Consider the following 9,243-nt stretch of genomic DNA (forward strand, 5'->3'; position numbering starts at 1 on the left):
CATCTATTTGCAAGACACCATGTCAGGTGTTATGCTGATTTCCAACTTGTAAACATTAAGTTAGTGTCCCTGAGAATGTTCAAATCTTAAAGGGAAGATAAGGCTCCACATAAAAAGCAATTAAGGAAAACAAAAAAGGACGAAACAACATCAAATGTCAAAATGTTCAACGCGTCTCAAGTATTTAAAATGTGACACATCAGTGGGGACAGGAATCATCAGAGAAAGAGTGTCAGAAGAGGGGAAATTTGAGTTATGTCTCAAAGTAGGAGAAGGACCAGGTCAGAAATAAAGCGAAAGCAAGGTCATAGAACACATGCAGGCAGCATTGAGAAGGACCAGATGTCTACTGAGAGGAGAGACTAGAAAACGGTGTTTTGTTTCTTGGCAACAGTGGCATCTAGTTTGCTTAAATAGGGAAAGACTGGCAAAGAAGGATTTTGATTCCAGCAGGATGCATTGCAGCCAGTCTAAGACTGGAACTTCAGTCCAGGGAAACTTGCACATGTACAACAATGATGGGCTCTTTTGTTTGGTTATTACCACTTTGAAAATCAATATAAATTGCAAAAAGCCAACTTGAATCAGTTAACACATAACTGGCTATGTTTTTGTGGTATGGAGATTAATAGAGAGAAAAATGGCTAGATTAGGGCACCCTTGGGTCGCTCTGTGTTTTTAAAGCCAACTGTGTGGAAGTGTACAATTTCTGTTTTTTCTTTTTTTTGGCTGTGCCATGCAGCTTGCAGGACCTTGGTTCCCCGACCAGGCATCGAACATGTGCCCCATGCAGGGGAAGTGCGGAGTCCTGACCACTGGACCGCCAGGTAATTCCCCGGAAGGGTAAAATTTCTGTAGTTTAGTTCATTACAGAGGGAGGCAGAATGGTACTGTGAAAAAAGCACAGGTTTATGGAGCCACAAGAACTGGGCTGGTATTCTGGTTCTGCCACTTACTTGCGATGTGATTTAGTTAAGCTAATGAGACTTGTTAATGATACTTGGACTCCTATGAAGTCCAATGGGTCTTGAGTGAAGGAAAATTGGTGGCAGGGGAAGGTGCTCTACTCCACAAGTCACTCAGGGGCCCAGGCTGACAGAGGTGCTGATATCCTCAACATGTGGCTTTCAAGGTCTCCTTGTACATTGGCATCTAGCCATCACACAAGGGAAGAGAAAATATGGAACATTATGTGTGGACAGTTTCCACAGCCAAACCTGAAAATAACATCCATCACTTCCACTGCATTCCACTGGCCAGGACTCTGTCACATGGTCACATCTACCTGCCAGAGAGACTGGGAGATGACGTCTAGCTGTGAGCACAGGAGATTTGGTTAAAAGCTAGCCAATCTCAAGAGATGGGCTTTGGAATCACAATGATTTGAGTTCACACACTAGCCAAGTGACTTTGGGCAGGTTATTTAATCTCCATTGGCCTTAGTTTCTTCATCTGTAAAATGGGAGTGATGTATAGGGTGATGAAGTCTGTCTGAACTTCCCTGTGCCATAGATCCTGAGCAAATATGCTGCACGTGGGAAAGAAAGTGTTTTGGATCTGGAGGCAGAGTGGTTTCTCCTCCAGCATGGGTATCATCAAGTTGATCTGACTCCTAGAGACAATGCCCTAGGAAATTTTTGTTTAGAGTCTAAGATTTTAGTCTATCTGGATGGCACGAGGATGTACACACCAACATCCCCTAAGCCACCGATTAGACATCCTCCTTAATCACATCCTACAGCTGGCTCTGCCATGAAAAATATACGTTTAAAAAATTTTTTTAATGAAGTTTCTCGATCCCATTTTGTCTAGTCAAGGGTGCCCATTATGAGGTATCAATAGTCGTGGAGTAGAAGCCCTTCCCAAGAAGTCAATGAGATCTATGGCTGTGTGGGGATTATTGGAGATCAGTGTGATAGGATAACACTGTGAACCAGTAATCCATGGATTTTCCCTCTTCTACTTTCTTTTATCCGGTGACTCACCCCCAGGCAGGAAGGGAGGTGAAACTTCTATCTATCTAAATTAGTATATTCCTAATTTTGTTTTATAGATGTGTAAAAAAGACTAGAAGAAAATACATGAAAATATAAGTGATTATCTGTAGGTTATAAAAATGTGAAGGTGGGTGAGTTTTATTTTCTGCCTTGTGCTTTTCTGTGTCTGCTAAATTGGATACAATAAGAGAAAACTATCTCTTTCTGTAATATGCAGGTTATTACATAAAAAGAATAAAGTTCATGACAAACGGTAATGCCTAAAAGGATGCTTCATAAAATTTATACTAATAAGGATTTCTTTTAATATATCTAGAGACTCTGGGCACTCTCCAAATACTAGCTGCAGTTCAGTCTTTGCTTTGCTTCCCTAAAGACTTTACCCTCTGCAGAAAAGATAGGGCCTTCATCTGGACATCACAGGCAAGGTTTCTGTGGATTCTAGGTCTTTGTCTTCATTGCAATGTTGGTTTATCCTAACGTAGACCAGCCAGTGTGGTGGTGTTTGAAGCTCCTACTCAGTGGTATGGCCCAATGGTCCCGAACCTGGAGGTAGCCCCAACTCCCTCCAGACCTCTGCCCCTGACTCCACTTCTCCCACAAGCTGGTTCTAATCTGAATAGCCCTTGCGATCCCCTTTGCCCCCGTGGACAGTCTGTCCCAACCTCGTGCCATGAATGGCCTTGGCTCCTGGAACTCCTCCAGGCCCTACCTGTTTGACCATTTAGAGTAAAAGACGTGACACATACAACCCTTCATGATGGGCTTCAAATCATGCTTCCTTTAAGATGATCGTGGGAACCAAAGTTAAAAGTAGTGAGTTGAGGGCTTCCCAGGTGGCGCAGTGGTTGAGAGTCCGCCTGCCGGTGCAGGGAACACGGGTTCGTGCCCCGGTCCGGGAAGATCCCACATGCCGCAGAGCGGCTGGGCCCGTGAGCCATGGCCGCTGGGCCTGCGCGTCAGGAGCCTGTGCTCCGCAACGCGAGGGGCCGCAGCAGTGAGAGGCCCGCGTACCTCAAAAAAAAAAAAAAAAAAAAGTAGTGAGTTGAGTAACCTCAACATATTTTTAGATGCTTTATGCTCCCCCTTTAGAATCAACAATACCAAATAAGACTGCTTAATCACACTCTTAGCAAGTTGTAGCTTACAATTACCTGAATGAAATATTTTGAACTCCACAGCTATTTATCTTCTTCACTACTTGGTCAGAATTTCTATTTTTGTTTTCCTCTCTAATGAGGAAAACCAGCACAAAAATATACACACAGTTGCACACACAGTTACAAAAATTATACACATTTTTATACATCATTGCACACACAGTTATAAAAATTATGAGGGAACATCAATAATTGGAGAAGGGAGAGGAATAGGTGAAATTAATAAAGAAGAAGAAAATCAAAGAGACTCCTGATACAGAATAAAATTCATTAACAGGTGGTTGTGTCTTTGTAGCTGAGTCATCATTTGAACTGTCAAATGAATGCATTTCTCACTGGAGAGGGGCAGGCCTGCCTGAGGCCTTGGATGGGTTGGCTTTGCTTGTCTCAGCTTCACGTGGGACACCTCCATTCTTAAAGTGATCTATCAGTCCTGGAAACATTCTTTTGCTGGGGTGGAAGAGGAGGCGGTAAGACGTGGGTGGTTGTTCATCATCAGTCACAAGTTCACAGTAATCCATGCCATGTGGTTATAAATAGGGTGTGAGAGGTTATCTACTACTCCCTAGCTTAAAGCAAGGCAATTTATTCTTAACTCAACATACATTGGCAACAAGGAACCAGTCTTACCAAATCAGTCCGTCATGCCTTTGGCCAGCAATCCAATAGCTACATGTGACCAAGATCCAGTTCTCTACATAAGCTTGTCAATCCAGGTGGATGTTGGTAAACTAGTATTTTTAGCTTTGGGGAGAAAGAGCGAAGACAGACACATTATTGTTACTGCTATGTTGCAAATGGCTGTTGAGGGCTCCTCATTTCCACTCTTTCTAACTCTAGGCAATGGCTTACGACACCAGGAAACTTAGCTTGTGAAAGAGTGCTGTAAAGCTGTGAGCTATCTAGACCTCATTCACTCATTCATGGCTTCTCGCTGACACTTGTCCAGGCACATGTTTGAGAATGTCACAATTTTAAATAGCAATGATTAAGAGTGATTAAATAGGGGCCCCTGGTCATGAGCATCAAACCTCAAACTGACATACAGCAAAATAGAGGACTTGCAGCCAAGTTCAACTTGCATGCAACTCTGACGGAGAAGTAGAGGCAGCTGTCCTAACACTAGAGACTCTCTTCCCATTTAGCCCAGGGGTTTCAGCAGACCTCGTGTCAGAGTCCATCCTCCTCTCTCCCGGGATGCAGTCAGGCAACCTTCCCTTTAGACTACAGCCCATCCCACACTAGCTGGTTTGCCACATCTTCACTTCTTTATAGGGTATGGAAGGGTGGTTGCTTGCATTCTCAGGAATTCATTTCAGGATCTCACATGGTCCTTATGGTCATATTCTTTCTTTTTTTTTTTTTAATTTATGTATTTATTTTGGCTGCGTTGGGTGTTTGTTGCTGCATGTGGACTTTCTCTAGTTGCAGCGAGGGGGGCTACTCTTCATGGCGGTGCGCAGGCTTCTCATTGCGGTGGCTTCTCTTTGTTGCCGAGCACGGGCTCTAGGCGCGGGCTTCAGTAGTTGTGGCGCGTGGACTCTAGAGCTCAGGCTCAGTAATTGTGGCACACGGGCTTAGTTGCTCTGTGGCATGTAGGATCTTCCCAGACCAGGGCTCAAACCCGTGTCCCCTGCACTGGCAGAAGGATTCTTAACCATTGTGCCACCAGGGAAGTCCCCTTATGGGCATATTCTAAGGACAGTCACTAGTTCTTGTTCTTCCTCTGGACTGTTGTATATGCCTTTATTTTTAATATAAATGAATGTGTGTGTGTGCACATGCATGGCAAGCAGAAACAAAACTCACAATGTATCATATTCTAAGTTATGGTATTTCCCTCTAAGTCAGAATTTAAGAAATTTTGTCTGGGGGACTTCCCTAGTGGCACAGTGGTTAAGAATCTGTCTGCCAGTGCAGGAGACACAGGTTCGAGCCCTGGTCTGGGAAGATACCACATGCCTCGGAGCAACTAACTCCGTGCGCCACAACTAGTGAGCGTGCACTCTAGAGCCTGTGAGCCACAATTACTGAGCCTGCGTGCCACAACTACTGAAGCCTGCACCTAGAGCCCGTGCTCCACAACAAGAGAAGCTACCGCAATGAGAAGCCGGTGCACCGCAACGAAGAGTAGCCCCCGCTCGCCGCAACTAGAGAAAGCCTGTGCGCAGCAACGAAGACCCAATGCAGCCTAAATAAATAAATAAAACCTCATTTAGACAACAACAAAAAAAGAAAGAAATTATGTCTGGTGATCATGAGGTGATGACATACTAAAATATGAAGAGCCACATACTGAGGGCAGCAGGGTGGAGAGATAAAGTCTGGGTCCTGATGATATACTTGAACCACTGAACCAACCCTGAAACCAAATACCTCCATATTTCATGTACTGTGAAATCACTGCCCTTATTATTTAAGCCACCATTACCAGGATATTCTTTCATAGGCAGCTAGGTATATGCTAACAGAAACTCTTTACATTCCTAGAAAGCTCCAGAAATTAAATTGATTACTTTTCAAGGAGGGACACAGGTACACAATTTTATACATTCTGAAGATTTCATCATAGAGAATTCAGAAAATGGCACAAGAAAATAAGTAAGAAAAAAAAAGGAAGTGACAACTCAACTAAGTGACTCTGCAATGATTCATCTCAAATCTTCATTCCAACAACTTCTCGTGGCCTCTCTGAGTGATTCCCCCACCTAAGTGATTACTGACTTCCCTCTCTTCCTTCAGCCTGATTCCTGATGTGTCACTGCCAGCTCAGATCCACTGGTAAAACATTAAGCTCTGCTCTTCTCTGTACTTCTACTTCCTGGAACCCTTTCTTCTCATCAGCCTTGTTAAATACCTATACCTGATACAGTCAACCATCCAAGGTGACAATTTGTCCATAACCTCACTGAGAAGGCCCCAGTGCAAATAAATGCTGCTGTGACTTACTCAAAGCCTAGATTAGCCACATCTTGGCATGACCTTGAGATTGAGCTGGTTTCTCCAACCTCTGCTAAGATTTCTACAACTACTTAGAGCCTGAAAAAATAATCAGTTGTGCTCAACCTGGTTGCTGTAAGTAGCTCACAGTTAAGGAAGCTGTGCTGAAGAGTTTGGTGGCCAGTGAGGCATGGTTGTGGCTTTATATCAGTGAGATCATAGGCAAGCCTGGTATTATTGACTATAATGTTTAAGGACCAGTCTTTAACACCTGATTATATTTGGTTTATTATTTGAGTGTTCTTGGACCATGTGTGATCAGACTGGTATCTGAATAAAATAACATAACGTATGATAAAAAATACGTACACCTTTTTCATGCATGAAACCCCATTTATCAATTCTAATATTTCCTATGATATCCTAAGTTTCAGAACATTCATATTTATCTTTTATAATAAGGCTAAAATTCACAGCAATACTTAAGTTTATACATCTTTCCTCATAATTTCCAACATTGCTTCTCAATTATCACCTTCAAATCTATAAGCCCCTGAACTACTTATAACTCCCAACACTGAGAAACCACTTCCTCTTGTCTTTACCCTCCTGCTGGATTCGCATTTTTCAACTTCCCCTTGCAAGGGCCTGCAGCTGTGTTTTTTGACACAATGTTAGATTTTGTCATAACTCCAATGACCTTTGCTCTCATTTTTATTTTACTCACATCATCATAACATTTCTGATAAATCCCTCTTTATAAACCTATGGCCTTTTGAACTTTTTAAACAATCTAATGGGTTTAAAAGGGGAAAGGTGGGGCAAGGGATAAATTAGGAGTTTGGGATTAACATATACACACTATATATAAATAACCAACAAGGACCTACTGTATAGCACAGGGAACTATAGTCAAAATTTTGTAATAACCTATAAGGGAAAAGAATCTGTAAAAGAATATTTTTATATATATAAATCACTTTGCTGCATACCTGAAATTAACACAACATTGTAAATCAACTTCAATTGTAAATATCCCAATAAAAAAAAACCTTTTTTTTAATCTAATGGGTTTAGCTTCTCTCCTTCATGGTAATTCCTAGTTCATCTTGAGCATAAAGAAGATTCCTCTCTTGCCCTTGGCTCATCTTGGCATTCAGTTCCTTCATCCCAGAGCAGTCTTTGAACAAAGTACATCATACTCCTGACACATATGAGGGGAAAGGGAAAGTAGGGGTTTACTCCCATTGCTGTAACGTGGACAGGTGCCCAAGAAATACTTAATACTGTTACCCCTTGGGAAAAATCACAATAGGACTGCTTCTGATCCCTAATCCACTCAATCTTTTATTTATTCATTCAACAAATATTCATTTATCAATGACTATTAGCTTAGCATCTCGATAGGCATTATGGATAGAGATGATGAGCAAAACAGGTGTGGTCTCATGAAGTTTATAATCCAAAGGAGAACCAATAATAAATAATCACACAAGCATAGAAATGATGATAAAGGTCATAAAGTCTATTAAGGAAATGTTCAAGAGGCTATGGGAGAGTTGAGAAGAGGGATTTAACTTAGATTGAGGATTTGGAGGAGGCTGGCCTGAGAAAGAGAGGGTGAAGGGATTGGCCAGGAAAAGAGTAGAAAGAAGAGGACAACAGTTAGGGGAAAATAGTTCATACAAAAGCCCTACGTCAGGAGAGAGCCTGTAGATTTGAATGACTAAAAGGACCCCACTGTGGCTGGAGAGTGATGAGAAAGGGAGAGAGTGGCACGGCCTGTGGCTGGACAGGTGGGTGGAAGGCTAATCACACAGGACCTTGAAAGCCACACTCACGAGTTACGATTCAGCAGAAGAGTAATGGGATCTGATTTTCATGATTAAACATTCACTCATGGCAGGGTGAGTTGAAGGTGGCAAGCATGGAAGCAGAGAAACAGGTAGAAGGTTATGGAGTAAAACAGGCAAAATATGATATGGCAGCTTATCTTATGATGCTAATAGTGGAGTTGTCAAGAACTGGCCACTTTCAAGAAATATATATATAGGGTTAATGATTACTTATTAATTATCAAAATTAATAGAATTTGTGGGTCAAGAGGAGTGGAGAGTCAAGGATGACTCCAAAATTTCTAGAATAAATGAATAGATGGATAGAACTGTCATTTACTAAGATGGGGAAGAACTGAGGAGAAAAATAATTGTAAGTGTAAGAACTAAGTGTTCAGTTTTTATAAGTTTATTTTGAGATATTGTGAGATATTAAGGACAACTGTGAGTAGCAGTTGGGTCTGGAATTCAGCAAGTAACCATGGACTGGAGATGTTAATTTTGGAGTCTTTGGAGTACCTGCAGTATTTATGAGTGGTACGGAATATAAAATCCCCTTGGGCTTCCCTGGTGGCGCAGTGGTTGAGAGTCCGAACTGAAAAAAAAAAAAAAAAAAAAAAATCCGCTTGGAGAGTATAGAATGAAAAAAAATTTTTACAATTGATCCCTGAAGGACTCCATCATTTAAGGTTGGGCCAAAGGAGACTAAAAACTGACCTCTAGAAATGTTGATTAAAAACCAGAAGGGTCTGTAGTAGTGGATTCTGTAAACTAAGTTTTTCAGATAATCAAGCATCTTTTCAGCATATCAGAGAATCAGAAATTGAGCCAGAAAAAAAAATCCTGCCATTATCCTCTATAATCATCAAAGAAGAAAGTATGTTAGACAGCAAAAGTTGTTTCTTTCGCTGTTAACATTTGGCTGCTTCTTATTCCAGTCCTTTTCTGTGCACTTAAAATTGATATGCATTTAAAAATAAACTTTATAAATATACACCGTATTTAATTTTATATCATCCTTTTCCACAGCACTGTAACAGTTTCCTATGTTATTACATATTCATCAAAAACAAGGTTTATAAAACCTGCATTATAGTCTCTGATATAGATTTAACACAACCCGTTTAACCACCATGCTCAACATAGATTATCGCACTTTTTTTTTTTTTTTTTTTTGGTACGCGGGCCTCTCACTGCTGTGGCCTCTCCCGTTGCGGAGCACAGGCTCCGGACGTGCAGGCTCAGCGGCCGTGGCTCACGGGCCCAGCCGCTCCGCGGCATGTGGGATCCTCCCAGACCAGGGCACGAACC

General features: G+C 41.7%; 1 pseudogene; it reads left to right on the plus strand.

Moving 5' to 3' along the window:
- Positions 1-6,049: 6,049 nt before the first annotated feature.
- Positions 6,050-6,351, plus strand: LOC112407373 (ATP synthase subunit g, mitochondrial pseudogene; annotated as a pseudogene).
- Positions 6,352-9,243: the final 2,892 nt, after the last annotated feature.

The sequence above is a fragment of the Neophocaena asiaeorientalis genome, unplaced genomic scaffold, assembly GCF_003031525.2.
Source record: "Neophocaena asiaeorientalis asiaeorientalis breed wild unplaced genomic scaffold, Neophocaena_asiaeorientalis_V1.1 scaffold6, whole genome shotgun sequence".
NCBI lineage: Eukaryota > Metazoa > Chordata > Mammalia > Artiodactyla > Phocoenidae > Neophocaena > Neophocaena asiaeorientalis.